Source organism: Salmo salar, chromosome 17 (genome assembly GCF_965601325.2).
Source record: "Salmo salar chromosome 17, fSalSal1, whole genome shotgun sequence".
Classification (NCBI taxonomy): Eukaryota; Metazoa; Chordata; class Actinopteri; order Salmoniformes; family Salmonidae; genus Salmo; species Salmo salar.
In genome coordinates, this window is record NC_138307.1 from 25346119 (window position 1) to 25368715 (window position 22597).

A 22597-nucleotide genomic window follows, 5' to 3' on the forward strand; every position below is an offset into this window, starting at 1 on the left:
CCCTTATAATTCACTGTATCACAATTCCAGTGGGTCAGAAGTTTACATACATTAAATTGACTGTCTTTAAACAGCTTGGAAAATTCCAGAAAATTATGTCATGGCTTTAGAAGCTTCTGATAGGCTAATTGACATAATGGGAGGTGTACCTGTGGATGTTTTTTATTGAACCAGGCAAGTGAGTTAAAACAAATTCTTATTTTCAATGATGGCCTAGGAACAGTGGGTTAACTGCCTTGTTCAGGGGCAGAATGACAGATTTGTCCCTTGGGGATTTGAACTTGCAACCTTTCAGTTACTAGCCCAACTCTCTAACCACTAGGCTACCCTGCCTAGTGGGGTACGTTCAAGGCCTACCTTCAAACTCAGTGCCTCTTTGCTTGACATCATGGGAAAATGAAAAGAAATCAGTCAAGACCTCAGAAACAATTGTAGACCTCCACAAGTCTGGTTCATCCTTGGGAGCAATTTCCAAATGCATGAAGGTACCACGCTCATCTGTACAAACAATAGTACGCAAGTATAAACACCACGCTGCCGTCATACCGCTCAGGAAGGAGACGTCTCCTAGAGATGAACGTACTTTGGTGCGAAAAGTGCAAATCAATCCCAGAACAACAGCAAATGACCTTGTGAAGATGCTGGAGGAAACAGGTACAAAAGTATCTATATGCACAGTAAAACAAGTCCTATATCGACATAACCTGAAAGGTCGCTCAGCAAGGAAGAAGCCACTGCTCCAAAACCGCCATAAAAAAGCCAGACTACGGTTTGCAACTGCACATGGGGACAAAAATCGTACTTTTTGGAGAAATGTCCTCTGGTCTGATGAAAAAAAATTGAACTGTTTGGCCATAATGACCATCGTTATGTTTGGAGGAAAAAGGGGGAGGCTTGCAAGCCGAAGAACATCATCCCAACCGTGAAGCACGGGGTTGGCATCATCATGTTGTGGGGGTGCTTTGCTGCAGGAGGGACTTGTGCGTTTCACAAAATAGATGGCATCATGAGGATGGAAAATTATGTGGATATATTGACTCAACATCTCAAGACATCAGTCAGGAAGTTAAAGCTTGGTCGCAAATGAGTCTTCCAAATGGACAGTGACTCCAAGCATACTTCCAAAGTTGTGGCAAAATGGATTAAGGACAACAAAGTCAAGGTATTGGAGTGGCCATCACAAAGCCCTGACCTCAATCCTATAGAAAATGTGTGGGCAGAACTGAAAAAGCATGTGCGAGCAAGGCCTACAAACCTGACTCAGTTACACCAGCTTTGTCAGGAGGAATGGGACAAAATTCACCCAACTTATTGTGGGATGGTTGTGGAAGGCTACCCGAAACGTTTGAGCCAAGTTAAACAATTTAAAAGCAATGCTACCAAAAACGAATTGGGTGTATGTAAACTTCTGACCCACTGGGAATGTGATGAAAGAAAATAAAAGCTGAAATAAATCATTCCCTCTGCTATTATTCTGACATTTCACATTATTCAAATAAAGTGGTGATCCTAACTGACCTAAGACAGGGAATTTTTACTATGGTTAAATGTCAGGAATTGTGAAAAACTGAGTTTAAATGTAGTTGGCTAAGGTGTATGTAAACTTCGGACTTCAACTGTATCTACTCAATAGATGTTTCTACACCTCTACAAGCCAATTAGCTAGCCCCCAGTTGTTTCTACAATGTATACAAATACAGGTTTTGCAGTATAAGGGACATGTTTTCATATTCAATTTCATATTGAACAGTTCAGGTATGACACACTTACTATTGGGGAATGGAACCAGAGAGGAAGCTTGAAGCCCTTTCCATGCCTCATTGTTCAGATTGGAAGCGCTGTGAACTCACCTGTGAATGCCCAAGTCTACCACAACCTTTCCTATTTTGTTCGTAAGCACCACAGCACTTTAGGCAGCCATTGTTCAAAATGTGTTCATGTGTCCAGTACAATGGGAGGGGGTCTGGCATGCACAGGGGAGGACCAGGAGGTTGAGCTCAGACTTCTATTTAGGACTAGGATCCTATCCAGAGTTTCCAGATTAAAAGTGAGGACAAAACCAGCCTGCCTCTCTCCTTCCACACTGGGTCCTGATTGTGACAGTTGAGCCCAGTTTGCACTGCAGGATCCAGATATGGCATCAGTGAAGCTGGAAGACTGCAGTCAAACACTGGAGCTGAATGTCAACATTAAAGACGAAGAAGAGGAGAAGAAGAGGAAATCTGTTAGTCATGGTAAAACCAGGGTCTAGCTATGAATTATCTTAAGATATTAGACCTCCATAAGTTATGACCCAGTCTATTGCTATGTTGAATTCTGACATTACACATCCCTGAAGCACTTCTGACTATACATGTAATTACGGAAGTTCAATCAATAAGGCTGGTCTGAATGGTTCATCACTTCATTCATCTAGTAAACTCTATGGACACAGATTAAGCCTAGTCCTGGAATAAATTGCACTTTTAAACTGAACTCACTGAAATGGCTTTTCTCAGACATGGTTTAAAATAGTCTCAGACTTGCCATAGTCTAGATTTAAAAAGTCTGACTTTCAGAAGGATGATTATAGTTAACCTAGATCTAAGCAGTGGGGAACCATGAGGGCCTTCAGAGAAGGCTAAGGATTGATATAAATGTATAGAATTTTTTTAAAGAATTTCGATTTTAATTTGTATTTCATCTATACAATAATTGTAATCATTTTCTGATTTCATCTCTTCAGTTTGTGTTGGAAAGAGGAGGGTTAAAACTGAAGAAGGAGCAGACCAAAGTGCAGCGTGTGTGTCGTTACACATTTTATTTTCACTGTGAAACTATGCAGTACATAAACATAAACTAAAGGGGGAAAAAGAACGTGACGCAGAGGTGAAACACACTAACTCACAAAAAATCTCCCACAAAGCCAGGTGGAAAAAAACACCTACTTAAGTATGATCTCCAATCATCCCAAACAAAACCCAACATAGAAATGCGAAACTAGAACATAACAACATAGAAAAACTAAACTAGAAAACCCCCATCACACCCTGACCTACTCTACCATAGAAAATAACAGCTTTCTATGGTCAGGACGTGACACTCTAGATAGAAAAATCAAGCTAGCTCAGCCAGCCATTTGCTAGAGTCATGGGTAACAGCTTATATGGAGAGTGTCTGAAAGTGGGTGTGTTGACAGAAGTGGGAGGATAAAAAGAAGTGGGTGTATGGACAGCAAATCCACTAATTGGGAAGATTGGTTACAACAGAAGACCATTTTGCGTGGCTGATTGTTGTTTGTAGAATTTTAGCTAAGCAAAACCCTAACCACATTTTGCAACACCCTAAATTGGAATACTAATATATCAAATACGGGTGGGGGGAAACAATTTGGAGATAATATTATTCACATAACATTTGATCTTGTATCAAATATCTCTGGTAGTATTTCTGCCACAAGGGAACTGAAGCAATTGTCCACTTGGTGGAGCAAGAGTTCCACTGACCGTCGCCTTTTCCAAGCTGTCCTGTGGTCCATCAAACTGCATTTGAATGTTGAACCACATCATCAACGCAAATATTGTGAACAATAAAAATAGCCTGTCTTTTTATATCTGTCTGTAAAGCCTTGTATGATAAGACCATTGTGAGGAGGCCTTCATAAAGTTGACCTCCTAAATTACTAGAGACCAAACTTCAAAGATGTCCATGGTACTGGACTGCAGTAAGAGCTAGGCCGGAGCTGTCCTGACGTATGGTTCTGGCTGCCTTACTCAGTCACTACAACAAACTTCATATCATGGACATAAAATGCCATTAGGCCTATTGAAGATACCATATATGTAAGTTACTTGTTTGGTGTCTTGTGAATCAACCTGTATGGGCATTAGGGTTGAATATTTTACCAGTATTATACAAATGTTCCTTCCCGAGAATAAATCACTTTTCTCCCGGGTAACCCAGTATTTTCTGCCAAAACCGGAAGTGTCATTAAAAAGCATTATAACACATATAAATGTCTGGATTTGATTAGAGCTTTGATCAGCATGAAAATTCAAACCTGATGCTACCTGTCCCGACTACTCCCGCTCGTCCTCTCTGGCACTCGTTGTCAACAGTTTACTCATCATTACACACACCTGCCACCATCGTTACGCGTACCTGCCCTTCATGAGACTTACCTGGACTCCATCACCTTCCTGATTACCTCCCCTATATCTGTCACTCCCTTTGGTTCTTTCCCCAGGCTTTATTGACTCTGTTTCATGTCTGTATGCTACTCGTGTTTCTTGTTTTGTTCCATGTTCATTTATTTATTAAATTCACTCCATGTACTTGCTTCCCGATTATTAGCTTACACGTTACACTACCTGAGCCTGATGAGACATATATTAAATACATTTTATGAGCCTTATATTAAAGACATTTAATGAGCCCAAGCCCAAAAAAGGCCAAATGATTGATTGTGCTGTTATCCAATAGGTCCACCAGGGGCCAGATTCACAAAACTTTCTTAAGAAGAAAGTTCTTCTTAACTGCCATTTATCCCTTAAATATACACTTAGGAAGAAAGTTAAACAAAGTTGGTTTTCCCATTTTCTTGCACTTGTTCTTATGTTTCTCCTTTTAAGCTAACAGTTAAGAAGAAATTTGATTCTTGAAAATAATGTTCTTAATTCCAATAACTAAACCCTTAAACTCAGGGCAGTGAGAGAAAAAGCTCTTCAAAGCCATTGAACATGTTTAATTCACTCACAAACTTCATTTGAAAGTTTCAGTATTGGTTATTTTAAACCCAATAAAAAAATGTAGAACCGTAATCTCAGTAAGAAATATGCTAACATGATTGGCATTGTTAGATATATAGCTATCTAAAAGTGGTTGCCTAGCAACAATCACTTAAGAAGAATTGTAAGAAGATATTTGAGAAGTTGGTTAGAAAATCATTAAATCTTAAGATATTGTTGAGAAATTGCACTTATTTTCATAATTTTGTTGTTTGATACAAAGTATTGGAAGATGTTTGGTCTCTCTGAAGGCCTAGGTCCTATAGTCACGGGTCACCACTGGATCTAAGTGAAGGCTTCAATTAAACCTGTCCAGAGGCAGGTTTAACTTGAGATTAATGGATGTTGGCCCCCAGGTTGACCTTGGCAATGAGAGAAACTGGATTACCTGGACTATTTCAATGATCTCAGAACAATTAGTGTTTTATGAAGAGTCTTTCATCCTGTGTTTAATATTTATTTATTTTTTGTTTAGAATGTTTAGAATGGTATCATGTTAGGGGTTAAGACAATGGGATGATTCTGGAAGGTGTTCCGGAAATACCATTTTCAGAAAGTGTCACTTTTTGCCAATACTCACCTTCCTTAAAAGTAAAAATTATCCTTCACATATTCAGTCAGTTTATGTACTGTTTATTATTTCTCCAGTGGATGTAAATTCTGGTGTTATACGTAGAGGAGTAGGCAATCAATACAATTTCACAATTTTGATTACACTGAGTTTGATTAAAAAATGACACTTAAATTACAATGTTTAATTCTAATTTCATTATAATTGTCATACCGTTGTAAACACCAAATATTAATCATACAACTAAATAAAGTGTATATAGTGCATAAAACAGTCCCAAATTAAATGTGAAATAAAATAACAAAAAATTCACTGTAATATGCAGCAAACTAGTGTTTTTCCAATGTTGTAGCTGTCATATTATGGTCATGATATGCTTTGCAATGTTGATGACAATGGAGTAGAGATCTATTAGTGGCAGACATCTCTAAAAAAGTCTACCAGACATTTTTACAGCAATCATTTTTTTTTACATAGTGGTCATCAAAGTTTACTGTAATGTAACTAGTTTGTAAAAAATGACAACGCTAAAGAATGTGGAGATAGACCATGTAGTTATTTAACACTTTATTATGTATAATCTCTATTTAATAAATTACAAAAACAATACATAGTGTGTGTGTCTATGTACTGTGCTTGCATGTCATGACTTGAAACACATTTTTCAACATTTGCTAAACAACACTCCCGTTAGGCTACTGCAGCATAACTCTACCTGTGATGTAGTTATTATCTCTATCTGTGGAGTAGAGTGCGTCTGACTCAGTTTCTCTACCAGAAAACATGTGATACTGTAAAGTGCTGTGTATTCGCGCGCACAAATGTAGGAGCAAACTGAAGAGCTACTGGATGACTTGACTGCGATTTGCAGGTGTGGGCTCACCAGAAGCCAAGGCAAGTTTTTATAGACTCCCTAAATCAGCTGGCATCTGATTGGCTCACTTGCCAAGGTATTTGAATGATCACGGCTGTTGACTAGAAAACAAACTACTTGGTAAATCTAAGATTATACGTAACAATAGATACATTCCATGTTTATTCTTTCTACGTTTTAAGATTCTTCAACACATCAGACAACTGTTCATAAAATATATCAAAGTTAGCTAGGTAGCTATCAACTTTGACAACTGAAGACCACCATGTTGAATGAACATTTTTACTCAGGATGTACAGTACATTACCTACCGTACGTTGATGAAGTATGTTACATTTATCTCCAAACGGCTGCAAACTCATTGGGTTTGCTTCTTGCAAAAACGAAATATCAAAAGCCTCTTTAATTGAAAACATGTTATGCTGTTCATGTCAATAATAAAATGAAAGTTCTGTGCACTCCAAAATTAAGTGTCAATTTAGCACAACTATTTCACCAATACCGTGTTTCCCTCAATCAAATAAATCAGTTAATGTAACTGTCAGGGTTTACAGATGGGTAAAGGAAGCGTTAGGAAAGGTAGAGTCAGGCAGAGTGGTTTTGTTTTGATTTCATGCATCTCAGAAGAGCAGAAGGAGAGAGTGTTGTGGCTTCATAAAATGTCGACATCTGAAGTGGGGTGCTTTGATCTTCAGAGCAGAGCACCAATAAAAAGGTGTTATATCTGGAGTTTAATTAAGGTGTTATATAAAGGTGGTATAAAAGGTGTTATATATGGAGTTTAATTAAGGTGTTATATAAAGGTGGTATAAAAGGTGTTATATCTGGAGTTTAATTAAGGTGTTATATAAAGGTGGTATAAAAGGTGTTATATATGGAGTTTAATTAAGGTGTTATATAAAGGTGGTATAAAAGGTGTTATATCTGGAGTTTAATTAAGGTGTTATATAAAGGTGGTATAAAAGGTGTTATATATGGAGTTTAATTAAGGTGTTATATAAAGGCGGTATAAAAGGTGTTATATCTGGAGTTTAATTAAGGTGTTATATAAAGGTGGTATAAAAGGTGTTATATATGGAGTTTAATTAAGGTGTTATATAAAGGTGGTATAAAAGGTGTTATATATGGAGTTTAATTAAGGTGTTATATAAAGGTGGTATAAAAGGTGTTATATCTGGAGTTTAATTAAGGTGTTATATAAAGGTGGTATAAAAGGTGTTATATCGGGAGTTTAATTAAGGTGGTATATAAAGGTGGTATAAAAGGTGATATCTGGAGTTTCCTCGGACATTGAGGTTCATCGTCTTAAGCAGAAGATTCCAGGAGTGGTTGGAGCACTAAACTGTGTAGTAGATGGAAAGGAGGAAGAAAGTCAATCAGTTTTACTGTTGTTTGAAGAATAGTATCTGTCTATTCATGTGAAGCTGGGATACATAAGATACACAGTGAGAGTTTTTATGAATAAGCTGTTGCAGTGACAAAATTGCTAAAAGTATGGCCATGTATCAAGTGTGTGCCGATGGATTCAATATGTTATTGAAGAATCTGATGATGTACGGGGAAGCAATTGTGGTGGAAATCACATTGACGAATTCCCAGAGTGCCCTGCTTGGTAGTGAAGGAGTTTGAAGTAGCAAGGATGTTGTCTGTACAGTAGAGTAGTTCTCTTACAGGGAGGCGTGGGAAATAGTTGAAGGAGTGGAGCTGAGGAAGCTATAGCAGTGGATGCCCCGCATCCTGTTGAGATTGAAAATGTCGTTCACCAGTTGAGGGATGCCGATACACGGATTGTAAAGAATTTGTATTTTGTTGCATTTATTATGCAGGTGATTATTTATACTGCCCAAACGTACAATAAGTCTAAGAAACTGGGCATACTGTAATTGTATGTGCGGCTGAATGTTTTTTGAGTCTCCAGGAATTACCAGGTGAAGCATTGCAGGGAATACTGGCTGAAAATGTTACCCCCTCCCAGGCCCCTGAGTCTGTGTAGAGATGTGATTTTGATTGGACTGTGACTGAAGATGTTACCCCGTCCCAGGCCCCTGAGTCTGTGTAGGGATGTGATTTGGATTGGACTGTGACTGAAGATGTTACCCCGTCCCAGGCCCCTGAGTCTGTGTAGGGATGTGATTTGGATTGGACTGTGACTGAAGATGTTACCCCCTCCCAGGCCCCTGAGTCTGTGTAGGGATGTGATTTTGATTGGACTGTGACTGAAGATGTTACCCCCTCCCAGGCCACTGAGTCTGTGTAGGGATGTGATTTGGATTGGACTGTGACTGAAGATGTTACCCCGTCCCAGGCCCCTGAGTCTGTGTAGGGATGTGATTTGGATTGGACTGTGACTGAAGATGTTACCCCCTCCCAGGCCCCTGAGTCTGTGTAGGGATGTGATTTGGATTGGACTGTGACTGAAGATGTTACCCCCTCCCAGGCCCCTGAGTCTGTGTAGGGATGTGATTTGGATTGGACTGTGACTGAAGATGTTACCCCCTCCCAGGCCCCTGAGTCTGTGTAGGGATGTGATTTGGATTGGACTGTGACTGAAGGAGTGGGATGTTTTTTTAATTGATCTGTTTTTGTATTTTGTGTGATGACGTCCCTCACATCCCCCGTCCCCCTTTTCTACAATGGACATATTTTTGTTCCTCCAGTTTTCTAACCGTACAGTAAATGGTGGCAGACACATATGATGAATGATAAGAGGCTGTATGCTCTCTTATAAAGGTCCTTACTACTGAATAGTGTTAGTTCACATTACATTTGTGTGAACATCATTTACCAAAGAAGAAGTCATTTGTACATCAGTCCAATAGATGTCTCTGTGGTTACAGGTGCCAAGCGTATGGGCATGTGGCAGCAGTGTGTTGGAGGGATGTTCCTAGGTGTGAGAAGTGTGCAGAAGGTGCATTAGTGTAGTAGTATTGGGGGAAGAAGTGCTATGTTTTAATTGTACGGGTGCCCATGGTGCTGGGGTTCAGAAGTGTCTGGTGGGAGAGAGGCAGGTTGAGATTAATTGAGTTAGAGTAGTGCAGGGGGTGTGGTTAGAGTAGTGCAAGGGGTGTGGTTAGAGTAGTGCAGGGGGTGTGGTTAGAGTAGTCAATTAAGATAACCTTTATTGCTACAAGTATGTAATAGCATGTTAACACTTTCTAATATCGAAAGAACATGTCATAACATGCTAGGTGACAAATCCGTCAAGTTATTACCACGTTCAGTGAAGGTTGTTATCTGTTGTTTTTTTGTCAAACCGAGTGAGTGAAGAACGCAAACAAATATTTGAAGTCTCATAGCTAGAGATTTGGGGTTAGAATAGAAATACCTTTTATCATTAGTGGTACATGGGTAAAATCACTGAGGAAGTCCAAAACATATTGTAAGCTATGTGTTGTGATAATTGCATTGTTTGCGCTATAACCTGTTAGTTCATATGACTTGCCCCTGTGGTATATAAATATACATTTTATTTCACCTTTATTTAACCAGGTACGCTAGTTGAGAACAAGTTCTCATTTACAACTGCGACCTGGCCAAGATAAAGCAAAGCAGTGCGACAAAAACAACAACACAGAGTTACACATGGGATAAACAGACGTACAGTCAATAACACAATAGAAAATCTGTATACAGTGTGTGCAAATGAAGTAAGGATGTAAGGCAATAAATAGTTTCCAACTTCGGTCATTTTTGCAATTCGTTCCAGTCATTGGCAGCAGAGAACTCGTAGGAAAGGCGGCCAAAGGTGGTGTTGGCTTTGGGGATGACCAGTGAAATATACCTGCTAGAGCGCGTGCTACGGGTGGGTGTTGCTATGGTGACCAGTGAGCTGAGATAAGGCGGAGCTTTACCTAGCAAAGACTTATAGATGACCTGGAGCCAGTGGGTTTGGCGGTGAATATGTAGCGAGGACCAGCCAACGAGAGCATACAGGTTGCAATGGTGGGTAGCATATGGGGCTTTGGTGACAAAACGGATGGCACTGTGATAGACTGCATCCAATTTGCTGAGTAGAGTGTTGGAGGCTATTTTGTAAATGACATCGCCGAAGTCAAGGATCGGCAGGATAGTCAATTTTACGAGGGTATGTTTGGCAGCATGAGTGAAGGAGGCTTTGTTGCAAAATAGGAAGCCGATTCTAGATTTAATTTTGGATTGGAGATGCTTAATATGAGTCTGGAAGGAGAGTTTACAGTCTAGCCAGACACCTAGGAAGTCAGAACCGTCCAGGGTAGTAATGCTAGGCAGGCGGGCAGGTGCGGGTAGCGATCAGTTGAAGAGCATGCATTTAGTTTTACTAGCGTTTAAGAGCAGTTGGAGGCCACGGAAGTAGCGTTGGATGGCATTGAAGCTTGTTTGGAGGTTTCTTAACACAGTGTCCAAAGAAGAACCAGATGTATAAAGAATGGTGTCGTCTGCGTAGAGGTGGATCAGGGAATCACCCGCAGCAAGAGCGACATCGTTGATGTATACAGAGAAAAGAGTCGGCCCGAGAATTGAACCCTGTGGCACCCCCATAGAGACTGCCAGAGGTCCGGGCAACAGGCCCTCCGATTTGACACACTAAACTCTATGTGAGAAGTAATTAGTGAACCAGGCAAGGCAGTTATTAGAGAAACCAAGGCTGTTGAGTCGGCCGATAAGAATACGGTGATTGACAGAGTCGAAAGCCTTGGCCAGGTCGATGAAGACGGCTGCACAGTACTGTTTTTTATCGATGGTGGTTATGATATCGTTTAGGACCTTGAGCGTGGCTGAGGTGCACCCGTGACCAGCTCGGAAACCAGATTGCACAGCGGAGAAGGTACGGTGGGATTCGAGATGGTCGGTAATCTGTTTGTTCACTTGGCTTTCGAAGACTTTAGAAAAGCAGGGCAGGATGGATATAGGTCTGTAACAGTTTGGGTCTAGAGTGTCTCCCCCTTTGAAGAGGGGGATGACCGTGGCCGCTTTCCAATCTTTAGTAATCTCAGACGATAAGAAAGAGAAGTTGAACAGACTAGTAATAGGGGTTGCGACAATGGCAGCGGATAATTTTAGGAACAGAGGGTCCAGATTGTCTAGCCCTGCTGATTTGTAGGGATCCAGATTCTGCAGCTCTTTCAGAACATCAGCTGTCTGGATTTGGGTGAAGGAGAAGCGGGGGGGGGCTTGGGCCAGTTGCTGCGGAGGGTGCAGAGCTGTTGGCCGGGGTTGGGGCAGCCAGGTGGAAGGCGTGGCCAGCCGTAGAGAAATGCTTATTGAAAATCTCGATTATCGTGGATTTATCGGTGGTGACAGTGTTTCCTAGCCTCCTGGCCTTATATAGGCCTAAGGCCTAGACAATAAAACGCAGTGGCAGAATAAATTCAACCACACATTTGTTTCCTTACCATTACGGAGAGCTACATCTGTCCAGTGAACTCTACAAAACATATTGCATGTAACAAACAGTTAAGTGACCTACAACATGGTCAAGCAAGGTAATGTTGCTGACATTTTAGGACTACTATACAACTATTGATTTAGAACCATGGAGAGTTACCGCAAGTCAAAGAAAACAGGAGCTGCCTCCACTATTCCAGCACCATTTCAACTTCAACATTTGAACATCATCTAATCATCTATGCTTAGTCTTTTTGGTAAAAGATACCAACAACTGTTTAGTCCAATCAAAGTAAGATAAATATGATGTAGCTGTCCATGGCACTGATGTATGTGTGTGCAAGTAGAAAAAACATCTCACCCTACTCGTAGAGAAACACCAATGCCATCCTCCTCTTTCATGTTGCCTGAACGGTCAATGACTGTCATAGAGTAAAGGTTTTAGTTTTTGTTGTCCTAGGCTACCTGGCTAAAATACTTGCTCGCTAGGCTAACTTCCTTTCATAGGAAACAATGCTCCTGGCCACCTAGGTAACATTAGCATTCGGAAAGTATTCAGACCACTACACATTTTGTTACATTACAGCCTTATTCTAAAATTGATTCATTAAATTACCTCATTAATTTACACACAATAGCCCATAATGACAAAGAGAAGAAAAGTTTTTTTTAAACAAATACCTTATTTACAGAAGTATTCAGACCTTTTGCTATGAGACTCGAAATTGAGCTCAGATGCATCCTGTTTCCATTGATCATCCATGAGATGTTTCTACAACTTGATTGTCTGTGCACAATCATGTTTGTACCATGTTTTGTGGTGCTACCATGTTGTGTTGCTACCATGTTGTTGTCATGTTGAGTTACTACCATGCTGTGTTGTCATGTGTTGCTGCCTTGCTATGTTGTTGTCTTAGTTCTCTCTATGTAGTGTTGTGTTGTCTCTCTTGTTGTGATGTAGGTTTTGTCCTATATTGTCACGTCCTGACCTTAGAAAGCTGTTATTTTCTATGGTAGAGTAGGTCAGGGCGTGACAGGTTTTTTTTTCAAGTTTAGATTTTCTATGTTGTTATGTTCTAGTTTTGTATTTCTATGTTGGGCTTTTTTTGGGATGATCTCCAATTAGAGGAAGCTGGTCATCGTTGTCTCTAATTGGAGATCATATTTAAGTAGTTGTTATTCCCGCCTGGGTTTGTGGGAGATTGATTTTGAGTTAGTGTATGTTGTAACTCTTCGTCACGGTTTGTTATTTTTATTCATTTAGTTTATTTGTATATCTTGCATAGTTTCACAGTGAAAATAAAATGTGCAACGATACACATGCTGCACTTTGATCCGCTCCTTCATACAACAAACGTGACACATATATATATATATATATATATATATATATATATATATATATATATATATTTGATCCCCGTCCCCGCAGGAGGCCGTTTGCCTTTAAGTAGGCCGTCATTGTAAATAAGAATTTGTTCTTAACTGACTGGCCTAGTTAAATAAAGGTAAACAATAATAATGAATACAATTGGGAGTCCACCTGTGGTGAATTCAATTGATTGTACATGATGTGGAAAGGCAATGATGGAGGCCACTGTGTCCTTGGACCTTCAATGCTGCTGAAATATTATGGTACTCTTCCCCAATCCTGTTTCGGAGCTCTATGGACAATTCCTTTGACCTCATGGCTTGGTTTTTGCTCTGACATGCACTGTCAACTGTGGGACCTTATATAGACAGGTGTGTGTCTTTCTAAATCATGTCCAATCACTTGAATTTACCACAGGTGGACTCCAATCAAGTTGTAGAAACATCTCAAGGATGATCAATGGAAACAGGATGCAGCTGAGCTCAATTTTGAGTCTCTTAGCTAAGGGTCTGAATACTTATGTAAATAAGGTATTTCAGTTTTTCAATTTTTTTAAAATTTTTAACATTTCTAAAAACCTGTTTTTGCTTTGTCATTGGAATTGAGACTGAACGATCTATAACTCACATTTGTGCATTTGGTTGGGTTGACCAGAAAGTTAAATTGTTGCTTTAATATTAGGAATTTGATGCAGGGACTGTGGTTGAAATTTAGCCGGCTGGCTAAAACTGGCACTTTTACTGAAACGTTGATTAATGTGCACTGTCCCTGTCAAGGCTGTGGGTAACTGGTGAAAGGAGTCAGGCGCAGGAGAGCTGAGATGCGTGGACAAGGTATTTAATTCAAAAAACACCAGTATAAACACAATACTGTGGTGCTGGAAAAATACCGGTACCACAAAATAAACGGGCGTAAATACAAAACCCGGTAACAATATATCAGCCGTCAGATACAGCCTTCCAATAAAACAAACACGCACACAAACATGGGGGAAACCAGAGGGTAGCTATAACATGTAGCTATAACATACTGAGTGAATGAGAGCTGTCAGGGGATTAGCTCCAGTGTGAATGTGGAGGGAAGTGTGAGCTGAGTTTTTTTATCTATAACGTTATCTAAGTGTTCCGTCCACCATCTCCCATCGTAGTCTTGGACTACTAATAATAGCACGTGGTGTTATTGAGCACTGGTGTTGTTTTATATGTATAGGAAGTAGCGGTCTATAGCATTTCTGGGAATTGTCTATGTAGTCTGGGACCACTGTACCATAGTCTCTGGGAGGCTAGAGAACCGTTGAAAATACATATGGTGCATAGGATGCACATGGTGTGGATGTGAATGCCTAAGTATAGAAGTTATGTAGGGAAAAGTGAATGTGAATTTCCTGCACAGCAGGACATGCAAACTTGTGTATTTTAGGTTTAAAAAGGCTTCTAAAGTTAGTAATTTCCACTTTAAAATGTCAGACTTCATTTGCCCTAACGAAAAATGTATCAACCCCTACAGAAAATGTCCATTAATTATAATCCACATTTCCTGTTGCTGCAGGATTATGTTCCTACTGTAGAAAACTGGCTCAAATTAAGATCCTTCACCTGTTTAAAGCAAAGGATGGGTACAAAAAAGCTGACTACTGTAAAACCTTAGTAGTGTATGGGTGAAGTGGGCCGTGGTACTCATTAGAATTTCTTATTTTTTTTTCAGCTTTTGATCTTCTCATTTAAAACATGGTTTTTGTCACACCCTGATCTGTTTCACCTGTCATTTTACATTTTAGTCATTTAGCAGACGCTCTCATCCAGAGCGACTTACAGTAGTGAATGCATACATTTCATACAATTTCATACATTTCAAAAAAAAAAAATTCTGTGCTGGCCCCCCGTGGGAATCGAACCCACAACCCTGGTGTTGCAAACACCATGCTCTACCAACTGAGCTACAGTCCTTGTGATTGTCTCCACCCCCTCCAGGTGTCGCTTATTTTCCCCAGTGTATTTATCCCTGTGTTTCCTGTCTCTCTGTGCCAGTTTGTCTTGTATGTTTCCAAGTCAACCAGCATTTTTCCCGTTCTCCTGATTTTTGCATTCTCCTTTTTCTAGTCCTCCCGGTTTTGACCCTTGCCTATTTCTGGACTTTGTACCCGCCTGCCTAACCATTCTGCCTGCCTTGACCACGAGCCTGTCTGCACCTCTGTAGCTCCTGGACTCTGATCTGGTTTTGACCTTTTTGCATGTCCACGACCATTCTCTTGTCTACCCCTTTGGATTAATAAACATTGTAAGACTCCAATCATCTGCCTCCTGTGTCTGCATTTGGGTCTCACCTTGTGCCTTGATAGTTTTTGTGTTTAATTTCCATGGTTTTACATCAAAAGCTGATTTACATTACTCAACATTTCCACACGCAAAAAGCTGTTAATAAGGTGTGTCGTCTATCTGAGGTAAAAGTACACAATAATGACAAAAGGCAATAGAAATAAGGTAGTTATTAGTATTTATTCAATATTACTGTGAAATACTAAGAGCTGATTTTCCAGAGGGAAGCGAAAAACCAGAAACCCATTTAAGCCAATATGGGATAAACTGGAAAATTATTCCCTGATCTCTTTTAACAAGACAATCGAGCAAGCTCCTGGAAAATACAACAATCTTCAACATAAACTTTGTAAGTTACTTTAAAGTTTACTGAAGACACCCCTAGTACTAAAATACTGTACCTGTCAGCAAAAGTGAGTTATCAAAAAATACATAATTTACAGCAAACATCAGACATAGGAACTTTTGTACATATAAATCAGGGGTGGCCAAAATGGTTGTGCAGGCTTTTTTCTCCAGCACAGTTCTACCACATCTGATTGGACTATTCAAGGTTCTGATAAGCAGATGACTAGAGGTATGGTGTGTTGTAGAACAGTCAGAAGTTACAAATATCACAGCTGAGATGCAGCAGAGTGCTTCCTCTGAAGTTATATGACTGTGTTTACACATTCAGCCTAAGACCCCAAATCTGATTTCCTTTCTATATCCAATCTTTTTTTCAGACCCATATCAGATTTCGGCATTCACACTCAGAAGTCACACAGAAATGCAATTCTCATTTCCTGTCACTGCTCCTTTACATTTTGGGGTGGTGGTCATGGTAACGTCACGTGCCAACAACAAAAAAATCTGAGCATTCAGACAGAGGTCGTATATGGAGGATGGGGTTTGTATCAGGATTCTGCTCCACATATGGAGGTGTTATAAATAGGATATCAAAAGATCAGATTCAATGTGTTTTTTTGCTGTTTACACATTAGGGAAAATAACAGATAGGTATCATATATGCAAATAACTGTCAAAAAATCTGAATTGGGCTGCAATAAGGCGGCATTTACACAGGCAGCCCAATTCAGATATTTTTTTAATGAATTGGTCTTTAGATTGGGCAAAGGATCAGAATGGGGGTGCATGTGTAGACGCAGCCCAAGTACCTCAGAAAACCATGAGGATGAAAGCCAACATGACATTAGATACCATGCTTACCTCATCCACCTCAGGAACTTGCAAATGTTTTAGAACATGGTGTATGTAATCTGCTGAATGTAATCTGCTGGATGTAAGCTTTCCATGCTCAACTGGAAGCGTCAATAGACGATGAAGTGTGACGCCTCCCACAAATAATAAATAAATACAAAATACACAAATAAAAACATTTAAATAAATACATAACATGGAAAAGATTTGAAATGTGTTATCACTCTGATTTACAGAGATGACCCATGGTGTAGTGATTAATAATAATTAGGTGGGTGCTTATATTCGTCCTATTTCACACAGTGTGTATTATAAGCATGTCTGAATTGGAAATATGTTTTTTTTCATATCCCAACTCCCCCTGAGACACCGGCCAGGGTCTGCCACTATCAACGGCGACCCCGGAACAATTAGGGTTAAGTGCCCTGCTCAAGTTCAAACTAGCGACCTTTTGGTTACTGTCCCAACGCTCTAACCGCTAGGCTACCTTTCGTAGTAGTTCCTGTCCAAACGACGTCACTAGGTGTGGTGAGGGGCTCAGGTGTTCCAGGGGACATCATCTCAGCACCAGGCCAAGGCACCTCAAACTGCAAGAGAAACAGAAACTGGTGCCAGTATAACGTTTCATCATATTTTCAGAGTTAGAGTAATGACACAGAGGAGATCAATGCCCCCCTCTCTTTCTCTCACACACACACACACACACACACACACACACACACACACACACACACACACACACACACACACACACACACACACACACACACACACACACACACACACACACACACACACACACACACACACACACACACACACACACACACACACCTACCTAACAGGGATCAGCACATTTCCAAATCAGTTTCTCTGTGTTACAGCTGCCCTACACGCTTAGTAACAATAGATAATGAAACATTTGAAGTAATTTATTTGACTCTTACACACAAAGTAACTTGATAAAGTGAATAGGATAACAACCTTGTATTTTCTATGAATAAAGTGTTTGAATCATCCTCCTTGATTTGTTGTTGAAGTCAAATTCTTTCTATAGGGGAAGTTCCAGTTTCAGAGTCAAATGCTTCTTCCATGTGGAGGCGCTTCAATGTCACTGTATTTTCATTGGCTACATTGTCATGATATGGAGGGTTCTTCAGATGTTATCTTGAGTTTGTCTATTTTCTATAAAACCAGCTTGATGTCAAAGCCTATGCTCAACTTGTAGAAGCTTAACTTGAAACTAAAAGTACAGACAGAGAGACAGAGACAGAGAGCCTGACAGACAGACAGACAGATGTATATTTACATACAGATAAGTAGGTAAGCTGAGCTCCAGAGAAGACATTGTGCAGTAACTCTGCCTCAGACTTGTAGTACCACTCCGGTTCAACCAACACCATGCTCAGCAGTTTCTGAGAAACAACAAAGAAAGATAAATATATCATCACATTTCAATTTGGTAAATTCAGAGATCTTTGTGGGGAATATTGTGTCTATGCAGTCTATCATAAAGGTTTAATGCAAAACCTGCCAATGGGCCTACAGTCATTGTGGAACCTTGGAACCACTGTAAAACATAGTTTGAAGAAATGTTGGAATTTGCAGTGCAACCTTCAAAAGGAATATGTGCAAATCGATTGTTTTTGCAAAAACTTTGAAATATGATATTTTGACCACATACACAACATCTAAGTAATATAATCATAATGAATCTAGTTGCGAGAGTCCTCCTGATTTCAGGGTTATCAGGCTCTGTGCATCAAAAAAGAGAACATTTGATAAAGTAATCTGAAAGCAGTCAAATCTCATATTCCACTGGAAGGCACAGCACATATTCCAGAATAACAGCATTAATGGTTCCAGGGAAACACATGTAAGTTTGACAATCAAGATCATAGTAAAACTGTACTTTCTCTCAGATACTGTATCTGAAAAAAGACCCGATCTTCAATCACCCAGCTAAAGATTGAGGGTTTATGGAGGGTAAGTTTGGGTAATTTGTTCTTTTCATACATTAAAAGAGACAGAATGAACCAATCACTGCACCTGTGGATGAAATATATTGAAAGTGACCAGTACAATGATATGATTCACAGGCAAAGCATAAGAAGGCAAGTAAATAGGTTGACTATAACAATAAGTAAATAGGTTGACTATAACAATAAGTAAATAGGTTGACTATAACAATAAGTAAATAGGTTGACTATAACAATAAGTAAATAGGTTGACTATAACAATAAGTAAATAGGTTGACTATAACAATAAGTAAATCGGTTGACTATAACAATAAGTAAATAGGTTGACTATAACAATAAGTAAATAGGTTGACTATAACAATAAGTAAATCGGTTGACTATGTCTTTGCACTATAACAACAAGAGTCACTGAGTTACCACTGATCCAGATATTGGAGACTAGATTGAGCTAGCCCACAAAGAATAAACACACACACTTACAGTACAAACATGCCAATTATCATGTATGTATTTACAAACCATGGCCTCTTTCACCAGCCAATGAGACTTGATCATTGACTGGAATCACCATAGAAACCTCCTTAGTGGCACCACCAGAAGGTACCACACACTTAACCTTGGTGTCTGTCAGGTAGACTGGACACTACCACTGTTGCAGTAGTTGTCACAGTGACAGTTCCATTGGGATGGGTGACATTGACCATAGTAGACTTTTCCAAAGCAATGTGTTCTGTGTGGTCTCAGGCCACTATCAGAGAGTCGTCCCGTGGCAAAACAATTAAATATTTTATACTCTATTTCTTACCTACAGTAAGTACAAACACTGTCTACTTGAAATCATAAACCCTACTGTTAATTACAATATGTGTCTTACTAGACTTGTGGATTTCAGTCATCATGTTGAGGGTTGAGTGTTGATAGTTCTTCCTGTTCTATGTCATGGACTGTGGGAATTTGGGCTAAAGATTGATTGTCAAACTTACAAAAACAATGTAAAAGTAATACTGTAATTTCTCTTTGTCAACAGCATGGTAAAACTTACCTTCTCATTGTATTTCTCAGTTTGCACCACAGTACCACAGCTCCACAGCACACAGCAATGAAACACAGTGAACCCATCACTGAAACAATTACTGTTGGCTTAACTGTGAAAGATAACAAGATGAGAATGGTACAATTCACAGATAAGAGTCAGAGATTAGTTGTGGTCATTATATTAATGACTGACCACTGATCCTGTCACCATCAGTGACCTCAGGTACACCTAGCACAGAACATACAGAGACAGTACTTCAGAATGACACCAGCATGTTGGTTGTTACTGTAGGCATGTACAGAACCATTTCTCACCAGGAAATGAAGCTTGAGTTCTAGCTGGAATAATCATGGATACGTTCTTGGTGACACCTCCAGAGAACAGTGACACCACACAGACAACCCTGGTGTCTTTGTCAGGTAGACTGAATGCTGCCAGTGTGGAAGTTATGGTGACAGTGACATTGGGATGGGTGACATTGTGGAACTTTCTAGAATTTCTGTGTCATCCCAGGTTACTATAGGAGCAGGTCGTCCAGTAGCAGGACAGAGTGGTGTGACTGTTGATGGTTTGTGTGGTGAGTGAGGGTCTATTCAGCTCTATAGTATAACAACAAAACACAGTGAATGTAAATACTATAATGTTTTCATGTACATCAAGGTCAAGTGGATGCATGATGAGTTAAGGGAATTGTTCCTGGGTTAATCATTTACACACAGGTCAAGGTAGAACGGATTGAAGGCATTGGCGGCCATTGTTCCTGTTTTAAATGGATAACACATTGTTTGAAGACCTCAAAAGTAGGCTAATGTTAAGGTGAATCCTCAATTTAGATTTTAGAGTGTAATGTCTCTTTAACCCCACTTTACAGTGATTGTATTTTACCATTAACTCGGAGGCCGAGTCCACTGATAGCTCCATCTGGATAGGCGTTAAACAGACACTTGTCGCAGGACTCGTCTCTTCTTTTTATTTTACTAAAGGCAGTCAGTTAAGAACAAATTCTTATTTTCAATGACGGCCTACCAAAAGGCCTCCTGTGGGGTGGGGGCTGGGATTAAAATATAGGACACAATACACATCACGATGAGAGAGACCTAAGACAACATAGCATGGCAGCAACACATTACAAAACAGCATGGTAGCAATACAACATGGCAGCAACACAAAACAGGGTACAAACATTATTGGTTACAGACACCAGCACACAGCACAAAGGGCAAGAAGGTAGAGACAACAATACATGACACATCCATAACCTGAGCAGAAACCAGATTGCATACCAGAGAGACAACTATAGACATCAAGAAAGCCAGTCAGTTGATTATTGACAAGTTTTTCCAGCAGTTTTGATAAGCAGGGCAAAATAGAAATAAACTCAGCAAAAAAAGAAACGTCCTTTCACTTTCAACTGCGTTTAGTTTCAGCAAACTTAACATGTGTAAATACTTGAATGAACATAAGATTCAACAACTAAGACAAACTGAACAAGTTCCACAGACATGTGACTAACAGAAATGGAATAATGTGTCCCTGAACAAAGGAGGGGTCAAAATCAAAAGTAACAGTCAGTATCTGGTGTGGCCACCAGCTGCATTAAGTACTGCAGTGCATCTCCTCCTCATGGACTGCACCAGATTTGCCAGTTCTTGCTGTGACATGTTACCCCACTCTTCCACCAAGGCACCGGCAAGTTCCCTGACATTTCTAAGGGGGGGTTTACGTGCTCAATGGGATTGAGATCCGGGCTCGTCGCTGGCCATGGCAGGACACTGACATTCCTGTCTTGCAGGAAATCACGCACAGAACGAGCAGTATGGCTGGTGGCATTGTTATGCTGGAGGGTCATGTCATAATGAGCCTGCTGGAAGGGTACCACATGAGGGAGGAGGATGTCTTCCCTGTAACGCACAGCGTTGAGATTGCCTGCAATGACAAGCTCAGTCTGATGCTGTGACACACCGCCCCAGACCATGACAGATCCTCCACCTCCAAATCGATCCCGCTCCAGAGTACAGGCCTCGGTGTAACGCTCATTCCTTCGACGATAAACGCAAATCCAACCATCACCCCATGTGAGACAAAACCTTGACTCGTCAGTGAAGAGCACTTTGTCAGTCCCGTCTGGTCCAGCGACGATGGGTTTGTGCCCATAGGCGACGTTGTTGCCGGTGATGTCTGGTGACGACCTGCCTTACAACAGGCCTACAAGCCCTCAGTCCAGCCTCTCTCAGTCTATTGCGGAGAGAGTCTGAGCACTGATGGAGGGATTGTGCGTTCCTGGTGTAATTCGGGCAGTTGTTGTTGCCATCCTGTACCTGTCCCGCAGGTGTGATGTTCGGATGTACCGATCCTGTGCAGGTGTTGTTACACGTGGTCTGCCACTTCGAGGATGACCAGCTGTCCGTCCTGTCTCCCTGTAGCGCTGTCTTAGGCGTCTCACAATACGGACATTGCAATTTAATGCCCTGGCCACATCTGCAGTCCTCATGCCTCCTTGCAGCATGCCTAAGGCACATTCACGCAGATGAACAGGGACCCTGGGCATCTTTCTTTTGGTGTTTTTCCAGAGTCTGTAGAAAGGCATCTTTAGTGTCCTAAGTTTTCATAACTGTGACCTTAATTGCCTACCGTCTGTAAGCTGTTAGTCTGAACGACCGTTCCACAGGTGCATGTTCATTAATTGTTTATGGTTCATTGAACAAGTAAGGGAAACAGTGTTTAAACCCTTTACATTGAAGATCTGTGAAGTTATTTAGATTTTTACAAATTATCTTTGAAAAAGACAGGGTCCTGAAAAAGAGAAATTTATTTTTTTGCTGAGTTTAGGCCTATAACAGTTCAAATCAGCTTGATCTCCCCCTTTAAATGAAGAACGAACTGTGGCTGCCTTCGAAACAATGGGAGAGGAGAGACAGGTTAAAAAGGTCAGAGATAGGTTTGGTGATGATAGGGGCAGCAACCTTAAAGAAGAAAGGGTCTAAACCATCTGACCCAGGAGTTTTGGGGGTCAAGTTTAAGGAGCTCCTCGGACTCAGTGACAGCCTGCAGGGAGAAACCTTTGGAAGATCGGTCTTGCCGAAAGGTTGTAACCAGAATGGTTAACATCAGCACTCAAAA

The 22597-nt window shown here is 40.4% G+C and overlaps 1 long non-coding RNA gene across 1 annotated transcript; it reads right to left on the reverse strand.

The window, feature by feature from the left end:
- Positions 1–15423: 15423 nt before the first annotated feature.
- Positions 15424–19993, reverse strand: LOC106594420 (uncharacterized). The gene is made up of 3 exons (XR_006760066.2): positions 19670–19993; positions 19484–19586; positions 15424–17877 (listed from the first exon to the last, which is right to left on the reverse strand). It is a non-coding gene; the product is annotated as an uncharacterized LOC106594420 (long non-coding RNA).
- Between the last annotated feature and the right edge of the window lie 2604 nt (positions 19994–22597).